The sequence below is a fragment of the Amblyomma maculatum genome, chromosome 1 (genome assembly GCF_055883805.1).
Source record: "Amblyomma maculatum isolate TAMU_Amacu chromosome 1, ASM5588380v1, whole genome shotgun sequence".
Taxonomy (NCBI): domain Eukaryota; kingdom Metazoa; phylum Arthropoda; class Arachnida; order Ixodida; family Ixodidae; genus Amblyomma; species Amblyomma maculatum.
The window spans coordinates 42,378,451-42,397,647 of NC_139344.1; the positions used below are offsets into that span (position 1 = coordinate 42,378,451).

At 45.1% G+C, this 19,197-nt stretch overlaps 2 protein-coding genes across 2 annotated transcripts in view; one reads left to right on the plus strand and one right to left on the minus strand.

Annotated features, from left to right (window-relative positions):
- LOC146202210 (uncharacterized) overlaps positions 1 to 19,197 on the minus strand; it is a 46,614-nt gene that overhangs the window by 23,233 nt on the left and 4,184 nt on the right. The window lies entirely within an intron of this gene.
- LOC146202211 (uncharacterized) overlaps positions 12,554 to 19,197 on the plus strand; it is a 140,856-nt gene continuing 134,212 nt past the window's right edge. The window contains exon 1 of the mRNA XM_084584262.1: positions 12,554 to 12,720. The gene's annotated coding sequence lies outside the window, so the exon portion shown is untranslated. The remainder of the gene's footprint in view (positions 12,721 to 19,197) is intronic.

A 19,197-nucleotide genomic window follows, 5' to 3' on the forward strand; every position in this document is an offset into this window, starting at 1 on the left:
AAGCTTAAGAAGTCAGCCTTCACAACTACATCCTTTCGAGTGCGTGGCTCTAAATGCCAATACTACTTGTCTTCATGTAGCAGAGACTTTCTGTTCAAAGATGATTGCTCCATTAGCAGCTCCTTCACTGCAAAATGTGCTCCCCACCTTTGTCCCGTCGCCCAACACTTCTTTCCTAGATGAACTGTTCACTATGGAAGAACTTCAAGCTGCGCTAGCAGTTACCAACAAAAAATCTTGCCCAGGGCCTGACCATGTTAGCTACACTTCGCTGTCGCGTCTTGGAAGAAAAGCCAAAACTCAGCTGCTTACCATCTATAACAACTCTTGGATAGCTGGCAGCCTTGTAGAGAGCTGGAAGACTGCGCGCGTAATACCCGTTCTTAAACCTGGTAAGCCATCAATTGATCTAAACGCTTATCGTCCTATTGCACTGCTAAGCTGTGTTGGGAAATTGATGGAAAAAATGGTTCATTCACGCCTTACCTGGGACTTGACGAATAGGGGAATTTACCCTCCATCAATGGCTGGCTTCCGAAAAGGCCGAAGCAGTATTGATAATGTTATTGCTCTTGCCAACTGTGTCAGGCGCAGCAAAGCTGAGCGGTCTCTAATTATTGCTGTTTTTCTTGACGTTAAAGGAGCATTTGATAATGTCACGCACGAGGCGATTCATTCAGCCTTGCGTTCAATTGGCATTGCTGGACGAATGTATAACTGGCTTTCTGACTATCTTCGGGATAGGACCATTTACATGTCAACGGATCAAGGTGACACGTCCTTACATCATGTGTCTCGTGGCGTTCCTCAGGGAGGGATTTTAAGTCCAACCCTCTTCAATATATCTCTTCTTGGTTTGGACAGGTCCTTGCCACCTACTGTTCAAATCTCCCTCTACGCAGATGACATCTGCATATGGTGCTCCGGAAGAAACAGGCGCATTGTGCATGCTCGGCTACAAAAAGCAATAGTTGGCATTGCATTATTTTTAAACAAGCGAGCTCTTGTTATATCTCCAGAAAAGTGCGCAGCAATTTCATTTTCACGACGTGATCTCTCCCGTTATGTACTGAAAGTTGCTGGCACTCCTATACCGTATGTCAACCATCAAAAATTTCTAGGTGTGACCTTTGATAGGTCCCTTTCATGGTCACCACACGTTCAACAACTTAAGACCAAACTCTTTTCATACGTATCTATATTCCGTATGCTCTCAACGACCAGAAGAGGCTGCTCTACCGATTCCTTATTACGGCTTTATGGAGCACTTTGTGAAGGTCTTCTGCGTTATAGCCTCCCTGTTCTTCAAGGCCTCTCGCAGTCAAGCATTAAACTACTTGAAGCCATGCAGGCCAAAGCTTTAAGAGCGTGCCTTGGTCTTCCAAAAAACACTTCCACAGTGGGCACTCTGGCGGAGAGCAGACGTCTATCTGTAACCGTGCTGATACCGCAGGAGCTGCTTCGCGCCCAGCTGCGCTTTGCACGTGAACCTACCCACCCGTTTTCAGAGCAAAGCATGACATCACTCTCCAATCTACTGCCTGCGCAATATCAACGTGCAGTACTGTCATCTTTCCCACCATGGAGGTTTGCTTCATGGCAAATTTCGACAACTATACCTGGCATCAAAAGAAAAGCCCACACCCCAGGACCCGCACTTAAATACTTCGCCCTCGAGCACATCTGTGCACGCTACAGTCATCATTGCCACATCTATACTGATGGCTCTGTCACAGCTATTTCTTCATCCATCGGCGTGTGGATACCATCAATGCACACCACAATCTCGGCAACACTCAGTCATCGCACTTCAGCTGTGGCTACTGAGTTAACAGCTCTGAGAGAAGCAATCATATATATTCTACAACAACGCCCTGCAGCATGGGTTATCTTCAGCGATTGTCGCGCTGCACTACAATTGCTTAAATCATCAAGAATTCAGGAAGAGCTCGTCATTGACATAAATAAGCTACACACAGAGGCTTATGACCTGAGTCACAGCATTGTGCTACAGTGGTTACCTGCTCACTGCGGCATCGCGGGCAACGACCTCGCAGACGCCGCTGCAAAAGAACTAAAAGATTCCACAAGGACAATTTCAATACCATTCTCACGAAGAGATGCAGCAAGACTTGTAGCAACTGAATCGTGGCGATTGCAACGCTCTCTGTGGTGTGACCCGAACCATCAATATCGACCTCTACACCGAATAGATCCCACTTGCGTCTTTCGAATTCCTCACAATTTGAACAGGTGGCATCGAAACTGTCTACACAGAATCCGCTTAAATGTGTCATACACAAACTACTTCCTACATAAAATAGGCATAGCGAGCAGGCCTCTGTGCTCTACATGTGATGTGTGTGAAAATTTTGAACATTTGGTAACCTCCTGTCAACGGTTTACTGCACATCGCAGGACACTGCGCAATAATTTAAGCTTACCTAAAGAAACAACCTTGCGCCTTGAACATGTCCTGGGTCCTTGGTGCGACGGATCGTCTGCTGCGAGGGCTACCAAGGCCTTACTAACTTTTCTGAAGGACACAGGGTTGATTAATACCCTTTAAATCTCATCTGTGTGTGATTATGTGCGTGTGAAAGTTAACTTTTCTTAAGGACACAGGGTTGATCAATACCCTTTAAAACTCATCTGTGTGTGCTTATGTGCGTGTGAAAGTGTGCGACACCGATTCTCTTTTTTTTTCTCATTTATTTCCCCTTCCCCTCCCACAATCTGTCACCCTCATCCCTCAACCCTCATCAGGAGTAGCATGCTAGGCTTACCACCAGGCAGACATCTCCTGTTGCCATTAAAATATATATCTCTCTCTCTCTCTGGAATCAGCAAAATCGCCGAGATTTTGTGCCGAGTGGTTTTCTGTCAACTGCCTGAACAAAACAAAATAAATTGTTTAACCCTAAAGTTCTTGGGTTTTTTGCTAAACTTCAGGCCTTGAGGTGACGAAGCTTGTTTTTTTTTTTTTTTTTTTTTATAAAAAGTGTACAAAATCAACGCGAAGGCTCACCGTCACGTAAGCCTGGAGGGCCGCGTTATTCCCTGGGTCCAAGGATATACAAAAATAATGACTGGTAGCCTGAGCAAGTGTTCGTTTTAGCCTACGGTGCAGAAACGATCTCTGAAGGATGTGAGGCAAAACGCATCATATTCTGGATAAAGCAATTTTTGGTGTCAAATTTTTCGGATCTCAATTCATTGGACTTCACTGGTTGGTGTATAGTGGAGAAGAAAGTGTGCTCTTTCAAACACAAATCCAAAAAAACGCTTAACCATGCCTGAAGAAAAAAAGAAAACACGGAGCGAAATCACTACAGAAAGCATCGTGGCTGTGTGGCAGTTTTGAACAAGTTTGAGAAGTGTCTAAGAGCCTGTGTCGAACGGTAAAGCAGACATTTCGAGCTTCATATATCAGCTGCCTTCACGACTCCGCCTTTTTCACGAGACGGCTCTGCGCATCCGCGCCACTCTACTAGTCTACGCGTCTGCAATCGGCACAACCGGAAGTGATCTCGCGGGCGTCTGTGCGCATGCGCGCCTTTCTACTGGTTTACGCATCTGCGATCGGCACAACCGGAGGTGATCTCGCGGGATATGCGCAGTTCATAATCGTGAAAGGCTTATGCGACAGATGGCTGCGCCTCCCAAGGACGTTTTCACCCAGCAGTAGACAAATTTTCAACCATCCCCAGAGGTCGTCACATCACAGCTTCTGAAAAAGGCGGATTTGATGTGCTTCGAAATTATAAAAAAGTGCCTAATTTGGGTTTGCGCGGTGCAAAGTAACGGTTGCTTTTTAGCGTTACGATATTTTTCGGTAGCCCTCTATTTGAAAGAAACAACATAAAAAAAATGAGTTCGCCGCCGTTCTTTCCCTCTGTATTTGAAGTTTATATCACAAAACATTTTGGGATTGCTTTTTTTTTTGCTTCGGGCACGGGCTTTCGCTGCCGAAGCCTTTGTTCGTACTCTTAGAAATGCCATTTAAGCCAAACATAACCAGGCTGCAAGGTTTGTTTATCATACCACCGCTCATGCTTTAAATGTGTAATGGAAGAGCATCTATTGTTGTCACACTTCGAAGCCTTTTGACCTTTATCAAAGAAGTAAGAGCTCTTCTATACGAGCTAGAAGCAAACCATGCAGCTTGGTTGCCTTTCGCGATTTACGATTTATATTTAATCCGCAGAGCGGAAACTGCTCGAAATACAGAACATGTAAAACATACACGTGTATGTATACGCGTCACAGCTTAAAATCTGTCACAGCTTCCACTTATTGTCCCTTGATGCTTCAGGACTTTATAGGGCAAGACGCCAGGATCTTTGTCTTTTTAATGTTCAGTTTAAGCCCAAACTTCTCTCTCTCTCTCTTCTTGTACGCGCATCAGAAGTCTTTTCAGTTCCTCTTCACTTTCTGCCATTAAAGTGGCATCATCCGCATATCTAAGGTTGTTGATACGTTTCCCAGCAATCTTCGCTCCCGCTGAAGACTCGTCCAGACCGGCCTTCCTCATGATGCACTCAGCATATAGGTTAAATAGGCAGGGCGACAGTATGCAGCCTTGTCTCACTCCTTTCTCAATCGGAAACCAATCAGTAAGACCATGCCCAGTTCTGACTGTGTCCTCTTGCCTTTCATACAGGTTCCTGAGGAGATACATACATACATACATACATACATACATACATACATACATACATACATACATACATACATACATACATACATACATACATACATACATACATACATACATACATACATACATACATACATACATACATACATACATACATACATACATACATACATACATACATACATACATACACACACACACACACACACACATGCATACATACATACATACATACATACATACATACATACATACATACATACATACATACATACATACATACATACATACATACATACATACATACATACATACATACATACATACATACATACATACATACATACATACATACATACATACATACATACATACATACGTACGTACGTACGTACATACGTACATACATACATACATACATACATACATACATACATACATACATACATACATACATACATACATACATACATACATACATACATACATACATACATACATACATACATACATACAAAGATGTTTAAATGTCGCACGCTTAAAAGCATTTTGCTAAGTTGTTCACCTAACAGATGCTTGCATTGCCTTCAACTTCTTGCAGCTCACTATTTGGGCCACATCTCATCGATATATCCTCCTCAATGAAAAGTGTACTTTAAGAAGATGCTAGCGGAAGACATCTAAATTTCGTGACCAGTGTTAATAATTTTTGCTCAAATTATATTGGGCAGAGAAATTAGGAAAAATGATGGGCTAGTTATAATACAGGTGTTCGGTTTGGTTTGGTTTCTGCGGTTTAATATCCCAGAGCGACTCAGGCTATGAGAGACGCCGTAGGGGAGGCTTCAGGAAAATTCGACCACCTGGGGTTCTTTAACTTGCACTGACGTCGCACAGCACATGGGCGCCTAGCTCTTCGTCGCCATTTAAGAGCGGCCGCCGTAGCCAGGATTCAATCCCCCATCCTTGGGCACAGTAGGCGAGCGCCTTAACCACAGCAGCACCACGGCGGGTCGAAATAATACCGATGTGAACGATAATCAACGAGGCCATGAATTCATAGAGAGTTTTTTATTTCTTGTGTTGACGTGAGATACAAGGGAGTTTTAGAACATGGGAGAATCAACCGGTTTAAGGGAATAGGGTAATAGCGGGGTGACAATGCGCAAGCGCGGAGTGCTGGAGTGTTGGGATAAATAGACGGTAATCACCTTGGACATTTGCACTCGTTCCCGGCTAATTACCCTATTACGCTAACCGATAGGGTACTCCTATTTTAAACCTCTCAAATATCGTTGTAATTTTGCAGGGGAAAGATGACTAAATACAAATTAGAAGAAAAAAATCACCACTGCCACTGGCGGAAGCCAAACCGGTGACCTCTTAGTTTGGCGCCCGGTGCTCTTAACGATTAAGCAAAAGCAATGGGTGCTGAATGCAACTTTCTTGCGAATATTGCTTGTAAGCGAACCTTGATATTATTCAGTCTCTGCCTGCGAGCTACTTCATACACAACTCTGATCTCTGAGAGGCTCAGCTGCTCACCTCCAACCCAGGAACAGAAGCCAAGCTCATCCAGCTGGCTGAAAACATCGCCGCTGGCCAAGAGATAGCGGCTGCTAGAAATAAAATTTCCCCATCACCGCCACCACCACCGGCACCCCCACCACCAGCGCCACCCTTATCCGTCGTTGCGGGTATAGTACGTTCTGCATTACCGCGATGTCGCGTGGAACGTGATCGAACCGAGGGGCACACCCTTGAGAAAGCTCTAAACTAGGCTATAGATTCAACACTGCCATAGCCGAGGTCCTAGTCAGCCATTAGCCAGCTAGATGAGAAGGTCCCTATGATACAAATATGAAAGCAGCCATCATCATAGGTCATGGGAAGCATAAAAAAGTTGTTATTTTCACTTTTCATGGTAATAAGAGGTGTGATTTATTATGGGGTAAAGAAGCTCCATGGCAGGAATCACTGAGCGGAAGTCGTAAACGAAATGCGTGAACGGATGTGACGTGATACCAACGGACAAATAAGTACTTGTAGCGGGTCTTGTTGATGCATGCTGGGGAAGACGCCGAAATGAAGAAATGATACAAGGACGTAAAAATGAACAGGATGAGCTCTAAATTGCAACAAGTTTACGCTTATATAGCATCGCTTCTTAATGCACCACAGCACGAACACCAACATTTACAGATATATCCACGGATCCCTATACCCTTGATTTTCCTAGATTCAAAAGTACCTGGGAAAGTAGCCATCATGACATGGTGAATACACCAATACAGAGATGAACCGAATCGAAGTTGGAACAGAGCCCCCACATAGATTCGCAAAGCTTTCGGCTTGCCGCACTTGGGGATACTTAATTGCTCCCCTGAAATTTTGTCTTGGTTAGCTAGCCGTTCAAAGTGAAATGCGCTCTACGGTTGCCCCCGCCGCTTTATCGTAAGAGAGAGAGAGAGACAAACATTTATTCAGAGCAGGTGTGAAATATTCGCCCTAGGTGGGCAGCCTCCTCAGTTCAGGAAGCCGTGGACCCGAGCCATCTCCTGAGTCTGGCTGACTAGACTACGCTAATCATGCAGGCTGGTGCTTGACAGCATAGTCTCCCACTGCTCTTCGGCTATGACCATGATGGTTATAGTGCCATTTACCCTTGCATCCCCACACCATATGTTGCAGGGTGTTTGGTACGTTACAAAATGCGCATTCATATTTGTAGGTGATGGGCGAAATCCTGTGTATAGTAAGGTGCCGTGGACGTAGCTGTTGGTTTGAATTTTTCGTAGGGTGACTGCTTTTTATCTGGTTAGTTTTGTGTGCAGTGGAGAATATTTCCCTCTGTCAATTCTGTAATGAAGAAGGAGGTCAGTATATTGAGAATTGAGAAATTCCGGCTGGTTTCAGCTGAGTGTGTCGAAGTCTGGAAGAGTTGCTGCTTAAGTGAAACAGCTGTTGTGTAGAACAGCGCGAAAAAAATGACAGGGACGAAGGAAGACAACAAGGCGAGCGCTGTTGTCTTCCTTCGTCCCTCTCATTTTTTTTCGCGCTGTTCTACACAATGGATTACCAACATGCCCAAGCTTCTGTTTTAATGAAACAGCTGCTGCTAACATTCATCATGGTAAAAATAACATAAAAGAGCATGCACAGAAATGTACTCAGGCTCCCCTGTCCTCAGATCATTCTTACAGGTATATAGGCGTGCTTCGTGTTAGTCCCACAACGCTGGGGCATGTGCCCACCTGCTTTTCTTCTTTTGTTTCCGGCCGTTATTCTGCCTTAACCAAACGCTCAGAGAAGCTGAAACGATAAAAATTCCCTGAAATTCTGTTCATTTTTAATATTTATATGGCTTGATTGGTGTGCTGCCCCGTTTTTTATACACTTAATCGAAATACTGCATTGCGACAAACGATTGCGGGGCCGATACTTTTCGCTGACTCAATGATCGTCTTGTATAAGCATGCTTAAACATTTAGAGGAGCCAAAAGTCTACGAGTCCAAGGCAAACGTTGGAGATTTTTTTCGTGTTTTGTTGTCATCGACATGAATTAGTCTGCTGATGATTTTCAGGGATAAAGAATATTAGTTGCAAAGCGGAAGGAAAAACAACGCGCCGGCGGCATCGGTGCACAGTTTTTTCTTCCAAAATCATCAGAAGACTAATTCTTGTCAATGACAACAAAACATAAAATAAAGAAAAACAACGTTTACCTTGGACTCGCAGACTGTTGGCTCTTTTAAGGTCTTTAATAACGAGCCCCTCATTTCCCCTTCAATTTTCTACTTATGCTTAAACATGGCATTTGTTATAGGCAACCTGCAGTGTCCAGGCCTTGAATTTATTCACTTTGTTCTTAAAAAATAAGGCTGTCGCTAGTAACTGACAACCCTTCTTTGATTCATCAGAGGCCTGCATTTAACTAGTACCGTTACTTTCCTAGCTTTCGTCGACCTATAGTAACGTTAGATGACGAACGCCACGTGTTGTTTTGTCTGGAAACTGCCTCTCATGCAGACATATGGCATTAAGAGCAAAACAGCGGGGTGTAAAAAGCCATACGCATGCGGAAAACGACTGCTTGATTGCTCCTCGGGTTAGGCTGTGTGTGGTATAGGGCGGTGCTGCAGTCGACACGGCGAACTTCAGAGCAGGTTGCCTACTGTGGACTGTATAATGAAGCAAAAGTAACTCAGAAGACGGATAGGAGACGCGCTCTATGCTGTCGTAATATCCACTCGGAAGCGCGTCCGCCTGAGAAAGCCCAGAGAGGCGCACCACAAGGAGATGACTTATCTAGCAGTCGTGGCGCGCTGTGTTGGTACGTAGACAATCCGTGCGCTTTTTCAGAAGCATTCATTGTACACTCTTGGAAAGTTAGTGAGCACCTACGTTAATGGTAAAAAATGGCGGCTGAATACTTCTACAAAAAGACTTTTGGGTACCACCTTTCTTGGGGATAGAAACAATGCTTTGAGCTATAGCTTGTCTTATGTTCTGGAAAAGCCTAGCGCGTTTTATATGTCCAAAATTGGTGAACCTTTTCCCGTGAATGGTATTGAACTCTTCAAGTTGAATGCCTTCTTTTGAGTCCGCCGGCTGTTTAGGCGATATGCCATAGTCACAAGACCAAGTTTTTTCTTCCCTGCTTCGTGTCAGGTAATCCGAGACTGCAACTCCGCTGCATGAATGTCGAAACTTTAGCTAACTGTTCCATAGCGCTCATTTTAGAGGAAAAGTAAGAACAAATGAAACAAACAAAAGTAAGTTAATACGCCTGTTTTACCTTTGCAAAAGAAAAAAACCTCGTTCATGAAAAGCAGCCAGCGTCTTCGTTTCTCGCGCGTTTTTCAGAACTTAGAGCAGTCATTTCGCATTTAGTGTCGCAATACAGACTCACGTGTATGTGCGCTCCCGAGAAATAATCCTGGCCCCTTTGTAAGCTCAAGTATGCATTACCGCACGTGTTAGATCGGCAAGTTTGTTGATGCTTGAATTTTGCCTGGTGAGGGTCGTCCTCTAATTGCAGGCTGTTTTGAGGGGCGAGGAGCACGGATTATTACAAGAATAAGGAAGTAAAAAAGCAGGCGGCTTGGCATGGCTTAAGGTTTTCGGAGCACGGCAAGCGGCGTTCGCAGCTGTGACTCAAGATTTTTGAAGAGCCTGGGTTCTTCTTTTTGGTGATACCAAATCCCCATAAATAAATCTACGAAGCAATAAATGTGCAATCGTTCCAAACCGAATTAGGCAGTTAGTGCCAAGGACATGGGAGAACATATTGTTACGGTACGCAGTGAAAGAGACGAAAATGGTGTGCAGCCCGACCCTGATAAAGTTCGTGCAGAACGCGAGTTCCCTACACCACGTAATACAAGTGATGTGCGAAGTTTTCTCGGGCTCTGCTCCTACTTCCGTCGCTTCATTCGGAACTTCGCTGATCTAGCACGTCCCCTTACTTCCCTTTTGCAGAAAAACGTGAATTTCTCGTGGAGCCATGAACAAGCTTAGGCCTTCACAACGCTCATTTCCGCGCTCACCGCTCCTCCTGTACTGGCGCACTTCGACCCGTCTGCGCCTACAGAACTGCGCACCGACGCTAGCGGACATGGTATTGGCGCCATCCTTGCCCAGTACCAGCACGGCCACTCTCGTGTGATTGCCTATGCCAGCCGCCTTCTATCTCAGTCCGAGCGCAATTATTCCATTACGGAGCGCGAATGCCTTGCACTTGTTTTGGCGTTGACCAAATTCCGCCCTTATTTGTTTGGGCGGCCCTTCAGCGTAGTGACGGACCATCATGCCTTGTGTTGGTTGTCATCACTTAAGGACCCTACTGGCCGCTTAGGTCGCTGGGCCTTGCGATTAAAAGAATACACGTTTACTGTTGTGTACAAGTCAGGTCGCCTACATCAAGACGCCGACTGCTTGTCCCGCCACCCCGTTGACCCTCCTGAACTTCCTGACAATACTGCTGACGACTGCGTTTTGTCCATTTCAAACTTTCTCCACATCGGCGTCGAACAGAGTCGTGATCCTCCCCTGCGCCCCATTATTGATCACCTGCGCAACGACAGCACCGATCCGCCCATCAGTATGTTTGTGCTGCTTAATAACACATTATACCGACGCAATATGCGCCCAGATGGTGTAGACCTTTTGCTTGTTGTCCCGACACATCTACGCTCTGCTGTTCTTGCGCACCTTCATGATGCTCCTACAGCAGGGCACCTAGGAGTGTCCCGCACATATGACAATGTTCGACGGCGATTCTACTGGCCTGGCCTCTACCGCTCTGTTCGTCGCTACGTCGCCGCCTGTGAGCTGTGCCAGCGCAGGAAGACCCCGTCTCTTCACCATAGTGGGCCCCTGCAACCACTCGCAGTTCCAACTGAGCCCTTTTCTCGAGTTGGTCTCGACCTGCTCGGGCCATTCCCCACATCAACTTCAGGGAACAAATGGATTGCCGTAGCGACCGATTACGCCACCCGGTATGCCATAACCAGAGCTATCCCCACCAGCTGTGCCTCCGACGTTGCAGACTTTCTTTTGCATGACGTCATCTTGCTTCATGGTGCTCCTCGTCAACTGCTCACCGATCGCGGTCGCTGCTTCCTTTCTAAAGTTGGTAATCACCTTCTGCGCTCATGCGCTACGCGCCACAACTTCACAACGGCCTACCGTCCACAAACGAACGGTCTTACTGAGCGCCTTAATCGTACCCTGACCAATATGATGTCAATGTATGTTTCTGACCCGTGACTGGGACATCTCTTTACCTTTCATAACATTCGCTTATAACTCCTCACGACATGATACCGCCGGATACTCTCCCTTTTATCTACTCTTCGGCCGCGACCCTCTACTTCCCTTCGACACCTTACTGCCTCTTGACGATACCTCCTGCAGTTACGCTTCTGATGCCATCGCCCGCGCTGATGCCGCCCGTCATATTGCTCGAGACCGGCTTCGTGCGTCCCAGCGTTCTCAAAAACACCGTTACGATCTCCAGCACCGTGTCGCCTACTACCCTTCTGTCTCCCTCGTACTCCTCTGGCTCCCTGCTCGACGTGTAGGCATGTGCGAGAAACTTCTGCCCCGCTACGTGGGCCCTTACCAGGTCTTGCGGCAACTTACCGACGTCACGTACGAGATTATCCCTGTGAACCGCCACTCTTCGGCAAACCATCATCCAGAAGTCGTGCATGTCGCCCGTCTCAAACCTTATATCTCGCGCTCACCTGTGTAGTCTACGCACCGGGACTGTGCTTCTTCCGCGGGGGTGTATTGTTACGGTACGCAGTGAAAGAGACGATGACGAAGTGCTGGGCTAGTAGAGAAAGACGACGCTGCAGCTACGTCTGGTTCTCCTGTGAGTGTGTCCCTGGCGGTGAACTGTTGCGACTACGACGTACCATCGCCTCCTAATATCTCGACGTGCCTCGTAACAATATATATTCGAATGGTTTTCGAGGCAAATTATAGGGTTTATTCATGTACTTCTTAAATACTAGTTATCAAAATCCTAAAACCCTTGTTACAAATAAACCGGAAGTCACCAAGACAAACCACTCCTTTAACGGTTAGAACATAGTTGAAGTTAAGGTGACAATTCTTATAACAAAAAAAAAAGACAAGTCTCGAGAACAAAATTGTAGAAACCCAGAAGCTGCACATCAAGTCGGCAAGCGAAAAGAGACGGCATACTTAGTACTTCTTACGAAAAGCGATCGTTCTTGTTTAACTCCAGGAAGAAATGCGCACAATAACGTATCAAGGGGCTCCGTCGGTGTCTAAACTGCAGTGGCTTCATCGATATGCGCGCACATGACAGCCAGAATAAAAAGAGACTCGTTCAAAATGTAGCAGCTAGCACCCTAGCTTTTAGCAATTAGACGTAGGGGGCGCTGCACGCCTCGTTAACGCAGCTTTAGACAGCAGTGCTCCGCCACATTGCAGCATATGCATGCGTCGTCGGCCCACGGGGAAAAGATAGTGGTGCGCATTGGGTGGAATCGGTTACAGCAGTATATTTCATCATCTAAGCCAGGTAAGGACACGGACTCTTCCACTAGACAGCAGCTTATGGAACGAGCTTTTTTTTTTTTTTTTTGGTGCAGAAATCATGCGACAGTGAAACTATAGAAAAGAAACAAAAATGCGCCTAAAAACAGTGAACCAGATAGAGCTCAATGTAGCCTAGTGGAAGTCTCTAGGATGAAATAGACCTGTACTTGAGATGCGACCTACAAGAGGAAAGCTTTAGTCAGTTTGCACGTGCCCGATGGGAAGCGGAAGAGCAGACTGTTATCATTAGATAGTTATAAGGGACAATCAGATTTGCAAAACCATTGATGGGTGCATGGCTGGTATGAAAAAGGCGCCCATTTAGACAACAGTAGGAGAGGGCTTTCTGCTTCCAGAGTACGTGGAGTGGCGGACAATTTGGTGACGGAATTGCTTTCCCGCATGGAATCATGCTGAACATGGCAGCATAAGCGCTGCTTTCAGGCCGAGTTTAGCGAGGACTCTTCTCTGCCATTCACTGTTTACCTCACTCCCCCCCCCCCATTTTTTTTTTCTGGCACAGGCTTTGTTACTGCTAGATACGTTTCGGGGTCTCGTGGCCATGGTGGCCGCTCTTTGACGCCGGTGAAACGCTACACTATCCTAATTTTAATGTTGTCACTTTGGCTTAAAGAGCACCATGTGGCTAATACTTAATGAAGCCCTTCAGTACCGCTTTCTCTCTCACCCTCTCTCCTCTTTCTCTCAACCTTATCTCAGTGCTTTCGGAATTTCTTTACCTCACGTCAAAGTTGAGTTGTTCGCGAGGCAGTTAGTTTTCCACTTTCGTCCACACCATTCTTTCCCTCGAGCCCTAACTGAACAGTTGGCTATTCATTATGCTGGCGTAGCGACATAATGCAATAAAAATGCGCACAGTACTTTTCATTACTTTTTGCCACATATGGTGACTGTATATTGCAATATAATAATGCTCTTGGCATCCTGAACTCTGTAAACGTGCTCTGCCAGCTGAACGCCAAAAATTATGTGCCAGCATTGATAAAGCAAAGAACATTTATTGCTTTTTTCAAACTGTATTTGAATTTCAGAAGCAAAAAGCGTGATGCTTAATTTATGCAGTTAAGATTACATCTCGTCTTTTTATCACGATTGATAGAAGCAGAAAAGTTTTTCTATTGCCCCACTAAAGAAGTTACAGTGTATCACTAAGGAAAAGAAGGGACCTCATCTACTTTTTCTCTGTTTTAATAAATAAGCATATGCACAGCATAACATATGCACAGTTATGTTCAATGCATCTCTGGAAGCGAGCATTATTTCATGGAATTTGCATATAACCATGGCTACATGCAAACATAGCAGTTGCTGCCGGAACTGCTTACTGTGGGCGAAACCGCAAGCCGCATACTCATTGCTCGTGGGGTCGTGCTCTCATGCCACCCCTTCATATTAGCTTACAAGGAGAAAAATGAGAGCATGAGAGCTCCGCCTTTAGCTATAGATAAAAAGTTTCAACCCATGATTTATTGCCTTTTGTTCGCGGTAGAACGTCTTGGTTAACGCGGAGCAAGAAGCAAAAGTGCCCGCTAAAAACTTTTGAGAATAACGATTATTTTTCCTATTGTGAGCATGCATCAGTCGAAACTACTCTGCAGTGAGCTTTGAAAAAGCACAGGAAGCTATAGGACAAATCGAAGCCGAAAGAATGGCGCCTTCATGCTGCCGAGTTCGTTAGTCGAAATGGAATCTCTTTGCAGCGCGAAAATTATGCAAGAATCGTGAAACTACAGCTCGGTTAGGCGGGTAGTAGGAGTGTCACACGTATCTATATTGCCTGAGAGAGGTGTCTGCATTCCAAGACATGACACGTTTATTAAGGCGAAAGCCTTTAATGCCTCATCGTTGTCAGCAGGAGCTGTCGGCAGAGGCTGTTGGCAGAGACTGTCATACTTTCGGGAGGGCACCATATATGGGCATCGGTAAACAGTAAACAGTAACTAATTGAAAGGTAGTTAAAGGGTTAATTTGTTGAGTAGTAACGAGTAACATGGTAGTTAGGCAATTAGATATGTTACTAATTAGCCAATTAGTAATCATAATTAACGAGAAGCGAAACGGCTGAAGCGCAGTCAGCCGTGCCTCGCCACTGAAGCTGTACAAACCACCATGAATATGTCACAACTTCACTAGTATTTATTTATTTATTTATTTATTTATTTATTTATTTATTCATACACAGCACCGACAGCGCCCTCACTGGGGCATTACTGTAGGGGGGAAACATCATAAACAAAAACAAACATCTAGTACAGAATAATATAGGCAAATGATGCGGTCTACACAGAAAATATAGAAAACACATGCACTATGGAAGCAAAAACAAAATTAACAAAAAATAAAAACCATTGTGGAAAGGCAAACATACCCTAGACACACACACACGCACACACAAAAAAAGATGTATTTTAATATACAGCACTGCTTAAAGAATAAAGCTTTAAGAATAATCAACTTTGGAAAAATTAAAAAAAAAAGCAACATAATACACTCGGACAAGAATTATTGCACTTATATTGACAGGTGGCTTTGCAAATCGGCCAGAAACGATGTAGGAGGAGCGGTAGCGACCCGCGAAGGGAGACAGTTCCAGTCATGCACTGTTCGTGGGAAAAAACTATATTTGAATACGTTTATACGGCAATTGTACTCGCGCACCTTAAGTGGGTGGTCAGTGCGGGCGGAAATGTAGCTGGGTTCATTAATGTATTTCTCTTTTGGAATTCCAATTTTATTATTAAGAATATTATAAAAGAAAGAGAGTCTCAAATATTTGCGCCTGTTTTCAAGTAACGGTCATCCCAACTTCTCGCGCAAACCAGAACTTTTTTGGAAATTGTAATCGGCAGACACAAACCTAGCAGCCCGTTTCTGGACTCGCTCCAGCTCCTCATATTCAGTTTTGTATGCGGGTCCCAAACCGCGCAAGCATACTCAAGTATCGGACGTACAGTAGACATGTATAATGTCTCCTTCAGCGTAAGGGGAGCGTCCTTAAAGTTACATCTGAGAAAGTTTTATGTGCGGCTGGCTTTAACAGATATGTAATTTACGTGTGTATTCCATGATAGGTCAGTAGAAAAAAAGACTCCCAAGTACCTAAAAGTTGAAACTGCGAATAATTCAGTGCTACCAAGGAAATAGTCTGTTTGGAGGAATTGTTTCCTTTTTGTAAACCGGATCAGATTACATTTGGAGACATTTAGCGCCATATTCCAGTTGTTGCAACAAGAGAGTACAGAGTTGAGGTCATGCTGTAGTGAAATTGCATCTGCTTCAGAAGAAATGTTGCAGTAGATACAACAGTCATCAGCATAAAGTCTGATTATACTTGAAATGCTACTAGTGAGGTCATTTATAAAAATGAGAAAAAGAAGAGGGCCCAAAACCGACCCCTGCGGAACACCTGAAGTTACACCCACACTTTCCGAGCTGACACCGTCGATAACCACGCACTGTTTCCTTTCCGCAAGATACGTTTCAATCCAGGATAAGAGTGAGGTAGGAATATTTAATTCTGAAAGCTAATGACTAATGACTAACTAGTCACTAACAAGATTTAATTAGTCCTTAGTCATGAGTAATGACCGATGACTATGACGCCATCACATGGTAATGTTTTCTTCCGTGACGTCATGACCGGATGTGATGTCATCATGATGTCACATACGGCCATATCTAGTAACCGAAAGTGGTAATGACGTCACATACGGTCATGACGTCAGAACTAGTTTTGACGTCATCAGGCGATTCACGCATATACTCTTCAGTTCAGTTCAGGCGTTCAGTCGTGTCCGACTCTTCGTGACCCTATGGACCATGTCACGCCACGCTTTCCGGTCTCTCACTATCTTCTTAACATCACATAGCTTCATCTGCAATGCCTCGAGAATGCCATCTAACCATCGCGTTCGCTGCCTACCCCTTCTCCGGCGACCCTCAACCTTTCCCAACATCAAATCTTTCTCCAGCGACTCCTCTCTTCTCATCAGATGACCAAAGTAGCTGAGCTTTAACTTTAGAATTTGACCCTCCAATGAGCAGTCAGGGTTTATGGTCGACAATATCGACTGATTTGATCTTCTGGCAGTCCAAGGAACTCTTAAGAGTCTTCGCCAGCACCACAATTCAAACGCGTCAATTCTTCGGCGGCCAGCCTTTTTCACAGTCCAACTCTCGCATCCATACATCACAACTGGAAAGACCATAGCACGGGTTATACGGATCTTGGTTGGCAGACTAATGTCTCTGCTCTTTACTACTCTTAGAAGTCACCATTTTTGTTGCAACTTTCTTCTCTCACTAGTCGAGGCTTTTATAGAAAACATTGTCACATGTTCGGTGGCTCGGAGGTGGCAATAAGAAGGCAAGGAGCTTTTAAAAATGACAGGGGGCTAGCCCAAAGGAAACGGCTCGAACTACACAGACGCGCAAGCGCGAGTGACACTTGTCGTCCTTTGTTCTTCAGTCATGCTAGGTGGCATTACCCCCCCCCCCCCCCCCCTTTCCTCCCGCTTCCGAAAAAAAAGAATGAAGAAAAATGAAGAACGCGAGAATGAACAGTACGGAAATCAAGACAGGCAAAAAACAAGACATGCTGACATCGGTGGCCGTGCGTTAACAAAATAGTACGGCTTAAGCTGCACAATGTGCGCCATGTCGAAGCTGGGCTTTTGACGTTTTGGTTGTGTCGACTCCGGAGCCATCTGTAATCACTTCATAGCTTGATGTCACGGACACTGCGTAACACTTTGTAGGGCTCAAAGTAACGGGGAAGAAGTTTCTCAAACAAGCCTTGGAGGCGGACTGGTGTCCACACCCAGATTTAGTCGCCCAGTTGATAGCCAACATAGATCAAAGAAAATATACGTAGATTTGGTTTATTGTCCCACTTGATTCATTTAGTGCGAGTTAGCTTCGATAACGCCTAAGCGAGCTCTTAAACTTAAGCGAGCTCTGGGAATTAAAGAAGGAGAACTGCAAAATAATAATGCATTTGGAAGTGCAAAAACGTTGATCTTAAAGATCTTACTTATGAATGCGTGATCCAATACACGTAAATCAACCGCCTTACTAAAATGAGGACATTTTGCTCCCTCAATGTTATGCTACGGGCACGGCGCCTATTTTCCCATTGCTTATACACGACATTTCTTTCTCAAAGCATAGCCTTATCGATTTTATAACATATAAAAACAATTTAATGTAACCGTTTTTAAGCACTGAAATTTTATAGTTGCTAATAATTCATCCTACGTCATTGCATCCTCTGTGAGGAGACTTCTGTATCACTGAAAACGTGTAGAGCAGCTCCGCAGCCCTGACTGCTGCCCCTCCGACGCCGACAATGAACACTGCATTTAACAAAACTTGAAGTTGGGCTAGATGGTGCATTGCAACTCGACTGAAGATAAAGCGCACAGGAAGACGCACACAAGAGAAGAAGACACAGGACACGCGCTAACTCTCATCTGGTTTATTTGCAGCAATAACAGCAAATATATGCTGAAAAGGGGTCATGCGCAGTACATATCAATAAAATAAAGACAGAGTCAAAATAAGGAATATTACAAAACATGATCAAGGAATATCACAAAACACGATCAAGAAAACTGATCTCTGCCTTCCAGAGCCGCACCGACGTATCGCTGACACACCTATCTCCCCTTTTCCCGATATGGAATGCCTCCAAAAGCTCTCGCGCTGTCTTATCACGGCCTCTGCGCAGAATCTTAATGTTATCCAGTCGCGGCCCGCACGCAGTGCAGTTCGCGCAATGCGCTGCCAAATTTGACCCTCCACTCCTTAAAACCCGCAAATGATCCCCTGTTCGATCATTGATACAGCACCCGGTCTGGCCAATGTAGGCCTTCCCACAGGTCAGCGGGATCTCATATACGACCCCCATGCAGCAGTCGACAAACCGCTTAGCATGTTTTTTCTCACAACCGCTCGGTTTTCCAACACGCGAAATGCGTGAGCACAGCTCCGCCGTCTTCTTCGGAGCGGAGAACACCGCCGGCACGCCATGTCTGTTCGCCACTTTCTTCACGTGGTGCGCAACCTTATGCATATACGGTACCACAACAGGTTTAGCCGTATTTCTCACCGGAGCAGTTTTTTTCCCAAACATGGCTCGCTTGGTTTTCTGGAGCAGGGCTTCCGTCACTGACATAATGACCGCGCAGGGGTAACCAGCAGGCAGCAACCGCTGTATTTGCATATTAAAACTCGACTGCACAGCATGCGGGCACGACTTCGTGAGGGCAGACCCTAAGCATTGGCTAGCGATAGCTCTTTTAACAGTTTTAGAATGTGCCGAAGAGTAGGGCAAAAGTTGTTTCTGTGCCCGCGGAGCGTACAACCAACAAACATGACCATTCCCTAAAGTAACGTTAATATCTAAAACCTGCAATGAACCCTGCGAAGGAAGTTCATG